This window comes from Petaurus breviceps, unplaced genomic scaffold (genome assembly GCF_028583685.1).
Source record: "Petaurus breviceps papuanus isolate PSGF00001 unplaced genomic scaffold, PetGlider_PUasm1.0 91133, whole genome shotgun sequence".
Taxonomy (NCBI): domain Eukaryota; kingdom Metazoa; phylum Chordata; class Mammalia; order Diprotodontia; family Petauridae; genus Petaurus; species Petaurus breviceps.
In genome coordinates this window covers 34553200-34568493 of record NW_027187419.1, presented here as the reverse complement: position 1 = coordinate 34568493, position 15294 = coordinate 34553200, and the positions used below count along the sequence as shown (strand labels likewise).

Genomic DNA, 15294 nt, shown 5'->3' with positions numbered 1-15294 from the left:
TATATATATATATATATATATATATATATATATATATATATATATATGTGTGTGTATGTCTCTCTCTCTATATTGGTGTGGACATATATGTGTATATACACACATACATATGTTTTGTGTATATCAGAACATTCTCTGTGGGTACATGAATACATTTATATACACACTGTTATATTTCAATGGGGGGTGGAAGAAATAAGCACTTATTAAGCCCTTGCAATATTCCAGGCACAGTGCTAAGTGCTTTCCAAAGTTAAGTAATGTATATCCCAGTCTGCATTATGGCAACAGCTGTGGTTTCTGATAAATGGCACCAGCTTTGGGGTACCATCATGCTTTCTTTCCTAGGATATCCAATATGCTTAAAAACCAAATCATGTTAATAATGCTGGAGGCAGTCAGTAATTACAGACAGCAGCAGCATCTGTAATAAAATAAAAAATCAGGTTCTGTCATTAGCCACCATAAAATTCCTGAGCTCCCCTGCCACAATCTTTAAACTATCTTGCCTCACCTTGACAAATTAAGCCAGGGCCCAATAGGCACTGCTGTGATCAATGGGATAGGAACGAATGGCACTCAATCACACCCTGTATTATTTTATGCACATTTTAATAAGATGAATGATGGCCTTGCAGCACTGGCAAGACACAAGAAATCATCTATTTGCTCCAAATCGTCAGTTTTTCATAAGGACAGAGGCTCAAACCTTACCTCCCTCCTCGACTACAGTTAAATCAATCTGCCATTCACTTAATCTGAGGATCCTGGAAATGCTTTCATTTTGATACACCTAAAGACCAAGAGGGTAGACTTTGATTCATAAAAGAGAACTCTTTTTGGGTCATGCAAAAATATGTTACAGCACAGGGGAGATTCTGATCCAAATTTAATGGAAATGCTGATCACTGATAGGAGTAGTTTTGAATCAGTTCACTTGTATGTATATATTCCATGACTATTATATCCCAGGAAACCCCAGGCAAGAATTTTACTTCTCTGACCTTTGAGTTTCCTCATCTGTGAAATGGGTTAATAAATATATGGCCTAGTTTTTAGAGAAGCTATAAGCATCATACAACATTGTAAATGTGAAATACTTTATAAGTAAAAGATTATATATGTATGCATATGTATATATGTGCATGTATAAGTATGTATATACATAGGCATATGTGTACACATACATATGTGCACATATACATGTAGTGTTTGAGGCCATATTTGAACTGACAAGGATTAGTCTTCCTGACTCCAGGACCAGACACTCCAGGCTCCAAACACTCCATCCACTGTACAACCTATCTGCCTCCAGGATAACTATGTTCAGATCCCAGCTCTGCCTTATCTTGGGCAACATGTTCAAATTTTTAGGTTTCAGTTTCCTCATAAGTCATTTTAGGTGTTTGGATTAGGTGCCACTTCAGATCCTTTACAGTTTTAAATCTGATTTTAAAGTCTTTTCTAGATGTGTTGACCAGACTCAGAAGTGAGGCTAAAGGTAGAAAAAGTTGTTTAAAAACAAAGCACCATTTCATTTCATCTTTTTAACTGATACATATCAGGTGCACTGTCTCACCAACCCAAATTACCTTTGTTTTCTTCATTCTTCACATTAAATCAAGGTACTTATAGTTCCTTATGTTCCTCATTTTTATATTTATCAGAATTAATTTTATTTTCTCAGATAAAAAAAGAATTATAGTTGAGAAAAATAAAATTAAACTTGGGAACTAGTTGATTGCTTTAATATCTTTGTTGTTGTTGTTTTGGATAGGTTAGGGGAATCTTTTCTTTCTAAATCTAGTTACTCAGGAACTCTACCAATGTCTTTGCCTGGTTCAAAATTCTGATAATGTTCCTATACAGATTTTGTCTGTAGGCACTTAGTTACTTCCAAGAGTGTTTCCAACAAAATTTAGAGAGCACAGCTTGCAATAAATGAAGATGCAAATCAAATAAAACTCTATTAATTAGGGTAAAATAGTCATTGTGAAGTTCAGAGTTTACAGCAGGGCAAGATGTCTGATTGAATTTTGCTGGCTCTGCAGATTGGCTGCAGATGGTGAGTAAAGTGGTCCAGAATTGGGAGCTCAAATCATCATGTTTAAATGCTATTAACTACAAGAATATTCTCCCAGTTCATAGTTTGCAGTGTGAAACCCTGTCATATGGACCAGCCATCAGAACTTTGAAAGCCCTCCAATTACATAGAATACAGTAATCATAGCAGCAGGAGAAATGCACAATATCATTATCACCTGGTGATGAAAGATGTTGATAATTCCCAAGGCAAATGAATTTAACCAGTAGGCATCCCTTGCTTGTGAAAACAATGGCTTTTAGGACAACAGTACTACTTGTGGTGTCACAGCAAGCAGCTCAAGGTTTAAAGAAGAACAAGCCATATTGAAAAAAAATCACTATCATTAAGAAAACTAGAGAAAAATCAACCTATTCACTTCACACTGAAGGTTTCAGAAAATTCTTAGCATTATTCAGTAGTTTGGAAAAGTTTCTTGATCAGGCATTGATGTAATATTAACAACAATTCCATTTGCTCCCACCTTAATTACTAATTCTATAAAGAACTTAGTGTATCCTTATTGGGTATGATACTGCCTGGGTATGATGAATTCCACCCAAGTTTGCATTTACAGATAACTTAAATAACATTTTTTAAAAAAATGGCTGAGGAATAGTTCAGCAAGGTGTATATTAAAGAACAAGTCAGACTAAAGCAATTTCCCCTGCCATGTCAATTCGTATGAAATTTTCAAGAGCCACAACCTAGTCCTATCTCAGGAGTGGTTTTTCTTAAGTACACATTGAGACATATAGCCTTTGACTAACAATGCACCAAGGATAACAATACAGGCAGTGGCATTTCAGTTACATGGAGCTATATATAATTACACTGTGAAGATGAAGATGACATTCAGACAAAAATATTTCTCTTTCTCTCTCTTCTTATGTAAGGAGCGAGTTAAGGGGAGAAGAGTTCTTCTAATTCTCCCAGGGAGAATTCTCTACCTAATCCTCTTTGATAGAAGAGTAACTCTAAGATTGTGGGTTCTCTAAATTAATTCTTGCACACATCTACCAAGTGGAGAATGCTGTGGATAAATTCAATTACCTTGGTAGTATGCATTCCAGGGATATACACAATGATAATGAGTTTGACACACACACATTGCCAGAGCTAACTCACTGTTTGGGAGGTTCTGAAGGAAAGTATGAGAGAGAAGAGGTATTAGACCAACTACCAAACTGAAGCTATACAGAGCTGTTGTGCTGACTCATTGTTTTATTTATTTTTTTGCTTTATTTTCTTTTTTGGAGGGGGGAAGAGCAGGGCAATTGGGGTTAAGTGACTTGCCTGAGGTCACATTGCTAGTAAGTGTGTCAAAGTGTCTAAGGCCAGATTTGAACTCAGGTCCTCCTGACTCCAGAGCCGATGCTTTTATTCACTGAGCCACCTAGCCACCCCAACCTCATTGTTTTATATCTGTGAAACCTGGATAGTATACCAGCACCATTCCAGGAAACTGAATCACTTCCATTTGAATTGTCTTACAAAGATTCTGAAGATCACCTGGAAGGATAAGATACAAGACACTGAGGTCTTTTCTTTAACTAAACTGTCAAGCATTCAAACTACTGTAGAGAGTGCAACTCAGATGGGCTGGTCAGCGGTTTGCAAAACATAGTCTTGCCAAAAAGATTATTTTGTGGAAAACTCACATAGGGCAAGCATTCCCTGGGTGGTCAGGAGAAGTGATACAAGGACACTCTCAAGATATTTCTTAACAACTTGAAATTGATTGTGCGTTATATATAGGCATATAGACCAAATGAAAGAGTACTGGGTTCAGATTCAGTTGAGAAGCTCTGGATTCAAATCCTACCCATAGCATTTATTGAATGATCCTGGGTCACATGAATTCTAAATATCCCATACAACTCTCTGAGATGATACATTAGAGAAAAGTTATCAGTACACACCAGACAAATAGGTGTCCCATAGAGAAGAAATTAGAGATTAAAACCAAAACTGGCATCATTTTAAAGTGACCAGGAATGGTAAGAAGCAAGAAAAATATATTCAATCTCCACTCTGTCTCTATCAATTACCTAATAAGAGGTAGATAGCATTTTTTTTATCGTGTCTTTGGGAATTGTTATGGATCATTGTATTGATCAGTTACTAATCTTCATTATTTCTAATAATACTATTTCATCACATTCATAGACCACAATTTGATCAGTTCCTTCTCAGTTTTAAATTCTTTGCCACCACAAAAAGAACTTCTATGAATATTTTGAACATATATATCCTTTTGCTTTTACCTTTATCTCTTTGGGGTATACACCTAGTAGCAGGATTGCTGGGTCAAAGGGTATGTATGCATAGTTTTAAAGACTGTGAGGCATAAATCCAAAATATGCTCCAGAAGGGTTTGATCCCATTGAAGCTATAGTAAAAGTGCATTAGTGTACCTATTTTCCCATTTCTCTCCCAGAATTTGTCATTTTCCTTTCTGTTACCTTTGTCATTTTGATGGGCATAAGGCGGCATCTGAGAGCAGTTTTAATTTGCAATTCTCTAATTATTAGTGATTTAGAGCAATCTATCATATGACTATTGATGGCACTGGTTTCTTCCACTAAAACTGCCTGTTCAGAAGGCAAGTTGTCTCACCAAACACAAGGGCCACTACCAGGCCCATCACCAAAGGTCTGGTACTGGAAAGAGGAAGGTAAGAACCAAATGCAGGAGCCCCTGTCCTGGACAGCAAATACTCCTGGGGCTACCACTTCATAGCCCAGAAATTGAAAATAAAAAGCCCCTATCAGTACCTCCAAAGACCAGGATGCCAGAGTGAACCTCACCTGCTCCAACCCCCACCCCCTTCCCCTGAAAACATAGTAACTATTGCCCCAGGGCACAACCCTCTACAATAAAGGCTTGGGATCCCTAAAGGAAGGGCATGGCTAGGGCCCTGCCTCAAACTGGGTAGAAAGCAGACTACAAAGACTCTGGAGTCCTACTCTCCTCAGAGGGAGGAACCAAACTCAAAGAGAGACAATGTGGACTCCACACCCAAAGCTGAAACATCAACAAGGAATGGGTCCCAAGCACAAAAAGCTCTCCTAGATGAGATCAAAAATAACATTGAAAACCAAATGAGAGAGATAGAAGACAAAATGAATTCTCTCAAAAACAAAATTGCAGAATTAGAAAAACATTATAATGAAGAAAACATCTCTCTAAAAAGAAAAGTGTATGACATGGAAAAGGAGCTCCAAAAATTAACCAAGGAAAACGATTTGCTAAAAACTAGAATCAACCAAATTGAAACAAATAACTCTATGAGGAATGAAGAATTAGTCAAACAAAACAACAAGAATGAAAAATTAGAAAAAGAGGTAAAATACCTCAATGGAAAAATAACTAACCTGGAAAACAGATCCAGGAGAGACAATCTGAGAATCATAGGCCTACCAGAAAATCATGATGAAAAATGTGCCTGGACAAATCCTGGACAATTCTCCAGGAGATCATTAAGGAAAACTGCCCTGAGATACTAGAACCTGAGGGTAAAATAGAAATCAAGAGAATCCACCAGACACCTCCTGAAAGAGATCGCAAACTGAAAAGTCCTTGAAATGTTGTGGCCAAACTCCAGAACTACCAGATAAAAGAGAAAATACTTCAAGTGGCCAGAAAGAAACAATTCAAATACCGAGGGTCCACAGTGAGGATCACACAGGATTTGGCAGATACTACACTGAAAGGTCAGAGGCAGTGGAATACAATTTTCTGGAAGGCAAAAGAGCTCGGGTTACAACCAAGGACCACATACCCAGCTAGACTGAGCATATTCTTCCAGGCAAAGAGATGGCCATTCAACAATATAACAGAGTTCCAGACCTTCCTGATGAAAAAACCAGAACTCAATGGAAAATTCAACCTCCAATTACAAGATGCAACAGTGATGTAGAAAGGTATAAAAAGGAAAACACACACACACGCACCCCTTGCTATTTGATAAAAGCAAATAGGTTATAGACAAGTAGAAGGTATGAGTATAAAATACACAAAATGACAATTAAAAAAAATCTTATTAAGGGCTACAAAGGGACTGCAATGGAAGAAAGGGAATGAATGAAGTGGACAAGGGTAAATTATGCCACACAAAGAGGCATAAAACAGTATAGCAGAGGAAAAGAAGGGAGGGAGATGAGAATCATATGAGCTTTTCCCTCATTGGTTCTGGTGCAAGGAGGGAAAAACAACCAGTTAAGCATAGGACTCTATGGAGAAGAAATGCAAAAAGTATCATTTTAGAGGGAAAGAGGTGAGTGAGAGGAGCTTTGCATGAGATTTGTTCCTCTCACTCTTGGTGCAAAGAAGAAATAACATGCTTCATTAAGTATAAAAATATTCTATAGGCAGTAGGAGGGGGAAAGAGCTACGAAAGGGGGGGGATGGTTAGTAGGGAGGGAAGAAGTAAGGGAAAAGGGGAGGAAAAGGGAAGGGGCTGATAAGGGAATACTGAGGGAGTCAGTGGTCAAAAGGAAAACTATTAAGGGGTGGAAGGGAGAAGGGTGAAAAATATGAGCATTAACAGCGGAGGAAATAGTGTGGAGGGAAAGAAACAGATAACAATCAAAATTGTAAATGTGAATGGAATGAACTCTCCCATAAAACAGAGATGCATAGCAGAATGGATTAGAAATCATAATCCTACAATATACTATTTACATCTGAAACAGAGGGATACACACAGGGTAAAGGTAAAAGCATGGATTAAATATATCATGCCTCAGCTAAAGTAAAAAAAAAATAAAGCAGGGGAGCAACCCTTATCTCAGATAAAGCAAAAGCAAAAATTGATCTAATTTAAAGAGATAAGGAAGGAAAATATATCCTGTTAAAAGGTACCATCGAGAATGAAGCAATATCATTACTTAACATATATGCACCAAGTGGTATAGCATCCAAATTCCTAGAGAGAAAGTAAAGGAATTAGAGGAAATAGATAGCAAAACTATACTAGTGGGAGACCTTAATCTCCCCCTCTCTGAACTTGATAAATCCAAACTCAAAATAAACAAGAAAGAAGTTAAGGAGGAGAAAAGAATTTTAGAGAGGATAGGTATGACAGATCTCTGAAGAAAACTGAATGGGGATAAAAAGTAATATACTTTCTTCTCCGTGGTTCATGACACATACTCAAAAACTAACCACATTCTAGGGCATAAAAACCTCACAGTTGTATGCAGGAATGCAGAAATATTAAATGCATCCTTCTCAGATCATGATGCAATAAAATTTATATGCAATAAAGGGCCAGGAAAAGATAGACTAAAAACTAGAAATTAAACAATTAAATCCTAAAGAATGAGTGGGTCAAACAAGAAATTATATAAACAATCAGTAATTTTATTCAAGAGAATGATAATAATGAGACAACATACCAAAATCTGTGGGATGCATTAAAGGCAGTTCTTAGGGGAAGTTTTATATCCCTGAGTGCATATATTATTAAATTAGAGAAAAGGGAGTTCAACGCATTGGGCATGCAATTGAAAAACCTAGAAAAAGAACAAATTCAAAATCCCCAATTAAATACTAAATTAGAAATATTGAAAATGAAAGGAGAGATTAATAAAATTGAAGTTAAGAAAACCATAGAATTAATAAATAAAACTAAGAGCTGGTGTTAGGGGAAAAAAATTTATAGATCTTTAGTCAATATGATAAAAAAAAAAAGAAAGAAGAAAACCAAATTATGAGTATCAAAAAGGAAAAGGGTGAATCTACCTCCAATGAAGAGGAAATCAAAACAATAATTAGGAATTATTTTTCTCAATTGTATGCACATAAATTTGACAATCTTCAGGAAATGGATGAATATTTACAAAAATACAAGTTGCCCAGATTATCTGAAGAGGAATTAAATTACTTAAATAACTCCATCTCAGAAAAAGAAATTGAAAAAGCCATCAGTCAACTCCCTAGGAAAAAATCTCCAGGGCCAGATGGATTTACTAGTGAATTCTATCAAATATTTAAAGAACAATTGATTCCAATACTCTACAAACTATTTGGGAAAATTAGTGAAGAAGGAGTCCTACCAAATTCTTTTGATGACACAAATATAGTACTGACACCTAAATCAGGAAGAGGTAAAACAGAGAAAGAAAATTATAGACCAATCTCCCTCATGAATATAGATGCAAAAATTCTAAATAAGATACTAGCAAAAAGACTACAGCAACTTATCTCAAGAATAATACACTTTGATCAGGTAGGATTTATTCCAGGAATGCAAGGATGGTTTAATATTAGGAAAACCATCAGTATAATTGAGCATATCAACAATAAAACTAGCAGAAACCACATGATCATCTCAATAGATGCAGAAAAGGCTTTTGACAAAATAAGACATCCATTCCTATTAAAAAGATTAGAAAAAGTATAGGAATAAATGGAGCCTTCCTTAAAATAATAGGTAGCATCTATTTAAAGCCATCAGAAATTATTATATGTAATGGGGAGAAGCTAGAAGCATTTCCCATAAGATCAGGGGTGAAACAAGTGTGTCCACTATTATCCCTCTTATTCAATCTGGTACTAGAAATGTTAGCAATAGCAATTAGAGAAGAAAAAGACATCAAAGGAATCAAATTAGGAAAGAAGAGACCAAGCTATCACTCTTTGCAGATGATAGGATGATATACATAGAGAATCCTAGAGAATCAAGTAAAAAACTACTTGAGACAAGAAATAAATTTGGCAAAGTTTCAGGATATAAAACAAACCCACATAAATTCTCGGCATTCCCATATATTTCCAATGAAATTTAATAGCAAGAGATAGAAAGAGAAATCCCATTTTAAGTTACTGTAGAAATTATTAAATATTTGGGAATCTACCTGCCAAAACAAACCCAGGATCAATATGACCACAACTACAAAACACTTTTCACACAAATAAAGTCAGATCTAACTAATTGGAAAAATATCAATTGCTCTTGGCCAGGTCGAGCTAATATAATAAAAATGACAATTTTACCTAAATTAAATTATATATTTAGTGCCATACCAATTAATTTACCAAAAAACTACTTTATAGAGCTAGAAAAAAATTGTAACAAAATTCATTTGGAAGAATAAATGGTCTAGAATATCAAGGGAATTAATGAAAAGAAATGCTAGGGAAGGTGGATTAGCTATACCAGATTTCAATCAGTATTATAAAGCAGCAGTCATCAAAACTACTTGGTACTGGCTGAGGAATAGAGGAGTGGATCAATGGAACAGATTAGGCACACAAGATTTAGAAGTCAACGACTATAGTAATCTATTGTTTGATAAACCCCAAGACCTTAGTTTTTGGGATAAGAACTCACTATTTGGCAAAAACTGCTGGGAAAACTGGAATAAAGAATGGCAGAAACTGGGCATAGACCATTATCTAACACCATCTACCAAAATCAAGTCTAAATGGGTCCATGATCTAGGTATAAAGGTTGATACTGTAAGCAGTCTAGGAAAACAAGGAATAGTTTACCTGTCAGATTTGTGGAGAGGGAAAGACTTTATTACTAAACAAGAATTAGAGAACATTATAAAATGTAAAATTGATAGTTTTGACTACATGAAATTGAAAATCTTCTGTACAAACAAAGCCAATGTAACCAAGATTAAGAGTTAGGTGTGAAATTGGGAAAGAATCTTTACAAACTATGTATGTCACAAAGGACTCATTTCTAAAATATACAGAGAATTGAGTCAAATTTATAAGAATACAAGTCATTCCCCAATTGATAAATGGTCAAAGGATATGAACAGGTAGTTTTCAGAGAAAGAAATTAAAGATATCTACAAGCACATGAAGAAATGCTCTAAATCACTATTGATTAGAGAAATGCAAATCAATACAACTCTGAGGTACCACATCTCACCAGTCAGATTGGCTAAGATGACAAAACAGGAAAATGACAAATGCTGGAGAGGATGTGGGCAAATTGGAACACTAATGCATTACTGGTGTAGTTGTGAACTGATCCAGCCTTTCTGGAAAGCAATCTGGAATTATGCCCAAAGGGCTATAAATAATTTCATATCCTTTGACCCAGCAATACCACTCCTATGGTTATATATCAAAGAGATCATAGAAGTGGGAGGAAGACTCACATGTACAAAAATGTTTATAGCAGCTCTTTTTGTGGTGGCAAAGAATTAGATATTGAGGGGGTGTCCATCAATTGGGGAATGGCTGAACAAGCAATAGTATATGCATGTTATGGAAAACTATTGTGCTGTAAGAAACGAGGAGCAGATGGACTTCATATTTACCTGGAGAGGCGTATAGGAACTGATGCTGAGTGAGAAGAGTAGAACCAGGAGAAATTTGTACACAATTACACACATAACGTATGTGTGATGACCAACTTTGATAGACTGGACTCTTCTCAGCAATGCAGCGATATAAGTCAATCCCAAAAGACTCATGATGGAGAGAAATGTGTGCATCCAGAGAAAGAACTAGAAAGAACTGAGTTTATATCCAGATGGAAGCAAAATACCTGATCTTTTTCCTTTTATTGTTTGGTTTTATGTCCTCTTTACCATTTTTCATTCCATCTGATACAATCTGTCTTTATAACCTGACTAATGTATAATGGAAAAGTATTTACAAATCCTGTACTTGACTATATGCTGCCATGGCAGGGAGGGAGGGGGACAAAACGTGAAACTCAAGTAATTGTGGAATTGAATCCTGTAAACTAAAAGTAAACAAATTAATTTTTTAAAAAATTAAAAAAATTAAAAAAATAAAACTGCCTGTTTATATCCTTTGACCATTCATTAATTAGGAAATGAATCTTATCTTTATAAATTTGGCCTAATTACCTATGTATTAGAGAAAGTAGCTTTTTTTAAGAGAATTTAGTGTAAGTTTTTGCTTCTGCTACCCATTTGCCTTCTAATTTGGAATACATTGTTATTGTTTATGTGAAAAGCTCCTTTTTTATCTTATTTTTCCCTTACGCATCACCACAAACTGATCCCACTGTATACCCCCTCCCCTAATCTGCTCTCTCTTATATCCTCCCCTGAATCCCCTCCGATTTCCCAGTAGGGCAAGATGGATCTCTATATCCCAGTGCCTATATATCTTATTTCCCAGTTGCATGTAAAATAATAATAGTAATAATATATTGCTTAAACACTTGATTTTAAAACTTTGAATTCCAGATTCTTTCCCTTCCTCACTCTTCACCCACCCTTACTGGGAAGATAAGCAATGCAGTATATTTTGTACATGTGTAGCTAAGCAAAATATTTCCATAGTGGACATATTGTGAAAGATTGACTATATTTCCCTCCACTGTATCCCAACCCCCCACTTGTTATATTCTCTAATTTGACCCTATCCCTTTTCAAAAGTGGGTGCTTCCAACTTCCCTCCACCCCAACCTGCCCTCCCTTCCATCATCTCCCCTCTCATTCCCTTAACCCCTACTTTCCTGTAGGGTGAGATTCCCTATTTAGTGTGTATGTCATTCCCTCCCTAAGCTAAATTCAATGAAAGTAAGGTTGACTCATTCCCTTTGGCCTTCCTGTTTTTCTCCTCCACTGTAACAGTTTTCCCTTGCCTCTTTTATATGAGATAATATACCCCATTCTGTCTCTCCCCATCTCCTCTCATTATATTCCTCTCTCACCTCTCAATTTCACCTTTTAAGTATCATCCCTTCCTATTCAATTGGTCCTGTGTCCTCTGTCTATGTATACCTGTACACATATATACATACTCTTACATATATACGCATATACCCATATACCCTCCTATATAGACATACATATGTATGTGTACATATACATATAGAGAAACAGAGATAGATAGATGGATAGATAGACAGATAGATAGATAGATAGATAGATAGATAGATAGATAGATAGATAGATAGATAGATTTATATTCCCTTCAACTGTTCTCATAATGAGAAAAGTTTCATAAGTTACAATTATCATTTTTCCATGTAGGGGCTTGTAAATATTTTCGCTTTGATGAGTTCCTTATCCTTTCTTTTCCCTGTTTACCTTCTCATGCTTCTCTTGCTTCTTGTATCTGAATGTCAAATTTTCTATTCAACTCAGTTTTTTTCATTAAGAATGACTGAAAGTGGGGAGGCCAGGTAGCACAGTGAGTAAGATCACCGGCTCCAGTGTCAGGATGACCTGGGGATCAAATCCGTGTGCAGAAACTTAGCACCACACCCAGAAAAAACTGGCCGTGTAACCTTGAGCAAGTTACTTAACCCTGATTGCTTAAAAAAAAAATGATTGAAAGTCCTCTATTTCATTGAATGACCAAATTTTTCCCTGAAACATGATACTCAGTTTTGCTGGGTAGTTGATTCTTGGTTTTAATCCTAGCTCTTTTGACCTCCAGAATATCATATTCCAAGCCCTTTGATCCCTCAGTGTAGAAGCTGCCAGATCCTGTGTTATCCTGATTGTGTTTCCATAATATTAAAATAATTTCTTCCTAACTGCTTGTAATATTTTCTCCTTGATCTTGGAACTCCAGAACCTTGTTATCATATTCCTAGGAGTTTTCTTGTTGGGATCTTTTTCAAGAGGTGATTTGTGGGTTCTTTCAGCCTCTATTTTGCACACTGGTTCTAAAATATCAGGGCAATTTTCCTTGAGGATTTCTTGAAGGATGATTTCTAAGTTCTTTTTTTGATCATGGCTTTCAGGTAGTCTAATAATTTTTAATTATCTCCCCTGGATGTATTTTCCAGGTCAGTGGTTTTTCCAGTGAGATATTTCACATTGCCTTCTATTTTTTTTTTCATTTGTTTGGATCTATTTAATAGTATCATGCTTTCTCACAAAGTCACTAACTTCCATTTTCTTTAGTCTAATTCGGAAGGAATTATTCTCTTCAGTGAGCTTTTGAGATTCTTTTTCCATCTGGTAAATTTGACTCTTTAAGGCATTCTTCTCCTCATTGGGTTTTTGAACCTCTTTTGTCATTTGATATAGTATATTTTTTAAGGTGTTATTTTCTTCAGTCAGGTTGTTGACTCTTATTTTATAATTCTCTTGCATAATTCTTATTTCTATTCCCAATTTTTCCTCCACTTCTCTTCTTTGGTTTTCAAAATCTTCTTAAGATCCTCTATGGCCTATAAGCAGTTTATTCTTTTCTTGGAAGCTTCTGGTGCAGGAGTTCTGACTTTGCTGTCTTCCTCCTTTTCCATGCCTTGATCCTTTTTGTCCCCAAAATAGGAATCCAAAGTCAGATTCCTGTGCTTACTTTGCTTCCTTTGCTTGCTTGTGGTGCCACTCAATTATTTTACTTTTGAGATTTTTGCCACCATAGAACTCTGCTTCCAGAGAGGAGACCTTTGTCCCAAATTGCTCGGGTTTTCTCAGCTGCCAGAGCTATTAGTTGGGTGCCCTCTCAGATATCTCCACTGGCTTTGGCACACTAGTCAAGCACCCCAGGACTTCCACCCTAAAGAGCAATCCAGATCCAAGCAGGTTACAATGATTATGACTCAGACTGGTCACTTGGTCTCCCTACAATCTGCAGGCCAGAAACTCTGAAGAAGCCACACAGTGGAGGTTGCTGTGCCTCAGACACTTCTCCCTCTGGGGGCCAGAGGCCAGACCACACTACCAGACCACCTATCTCCACAAATTCCATGCTGAACTTTCACTTTGTCTTTGGCATTTATGGGTTGATAATTCTGGAAACCACCACAGCTGCCGGTGATCCACTGTCCCAAAGTCCCTTCAGCCATGGCTGCTCAGCACCACCCTGAGGCTAAAACCACGGACTTACATGTGGCTGGGCTCAGCTTCCAGCGTGCTACACTGGACCCTTCCTACTGCCCTGCAAGACTGTCTTTGCAGAAGCAAAACATTTATTCTCTTGAATGGGACCTCTTGGGACAGGGACAATTCTATATCCAATTTCAGCAGGAAGTAGCTATGTAAAGAGAGACCTTCACCCCTTACCCCAAAGATTGTGAGCCCCATTCATTTAATAGGGGAAAGGTGGAGTGCTTATGCCCAAGCCCTACTCTGATATGTTGCTTTATGTGCTTATTTTCAGTAATCCCTTTTATATTTTTGTAAAGTGCTGTTGACACCAGTAACCCCTAAAGTCCCATTGACCTATATAAGGGACATGAAAGATATTGGGGTCAAATGTAATGGTAAGGAGAATTTGATGATCTTCCCTGCCCCTTAATAGGCTGAATGTAATCACATGGAGCCTGTGGCGGGAGGAGTTTGATGAATGAGAAGAGCAGGAAGGTGTGATAGTAATGGCAATTAAAGATTCCCCTGTATTGGCTTGGTTTTCAAATTGATTGTATTAAAACCCAGAGTTTGTTAATCTCACCTGTGGGATGGGCTTGTTGATATGAAAAGAAAGTCCTGAAGTGGGAGGAGCTGGTGATGTAGATTTGGAGAGACAAGAGAGAGGCGGAAGTTCTTTTTGGAAGCAGCACCTCGTGGAGAGAGACTAAGAGAATTGCTAGTGGCCGCTTTGAATTGCCCTGGACTTTTGAGACCTGCCCCCTGAGCTGCCAAGGACTGAGGAGACATGGCTGTTTTGACTGAGTTACTCAGAGCTTCCCACTGGTGGAAAGAATAGGAACCCTGCTTCTCCTCCAGTAGTCATAGCGATCCCTACTCTCTTCATTGGTCAGGATATCCTTGGCCTTCTGGAGCCTCTGGAAATTCTCCACTCAGGCAAAGGTCCTCCTCTCATTCAATCAATTACAAAGTCTCTGTTCCAAATACTTCTCCACCCCTAGGCTATACCTTAATTAAGTCCACCACAAAGCCCCTCTTCTCAAATGGAGATTAGTTTGCAAACATAAGTAAAATACATTCATTTGCTCAACCACAGAACACAAAAAGGTCAAAAGTTCCCCACCCCTGGATCACAATTGAATCTACCCCAGAGTTACATCAAGTTTAAACACAGCACTTAATACCCAAATGGAGGTCTTTTCTTCATCTTGACACGAGGCAAGTTCTTAGCAATCTTAGTTCCTGGGGAGACAAGGCTTAGCAAGGCCATAAGATACATTGCCAGTCCCTTCATGAATTTATCCTCTGTCTGTAGAACAGTCCTAGAACCCCTGAACACATTAGCAAAGCCCTCTCCCAGGATTTCTGTAAACATACAACAAGAAAATCCTTCTTCAGGGCTTCTGAACCAACAGAAAGGCTCCCAGACCCCTG

The 15294-nt window shown here is 37.2% G+C and overlaps 1 long non-coding RNA gene across 1 annotated transcript in view; it reads right to left on the bottom strand.

Annotated features, from left to right (window-relative positions):
* Nucleotides 1-15294, bottom strand: part of LOC138155491 (uncharacterized) — a 158957-nt gene that overhangs the window by 143151 nt on the left and 512 nt on the right. The gene's annotated exons all lie outside the window — the stretch shown is intronic.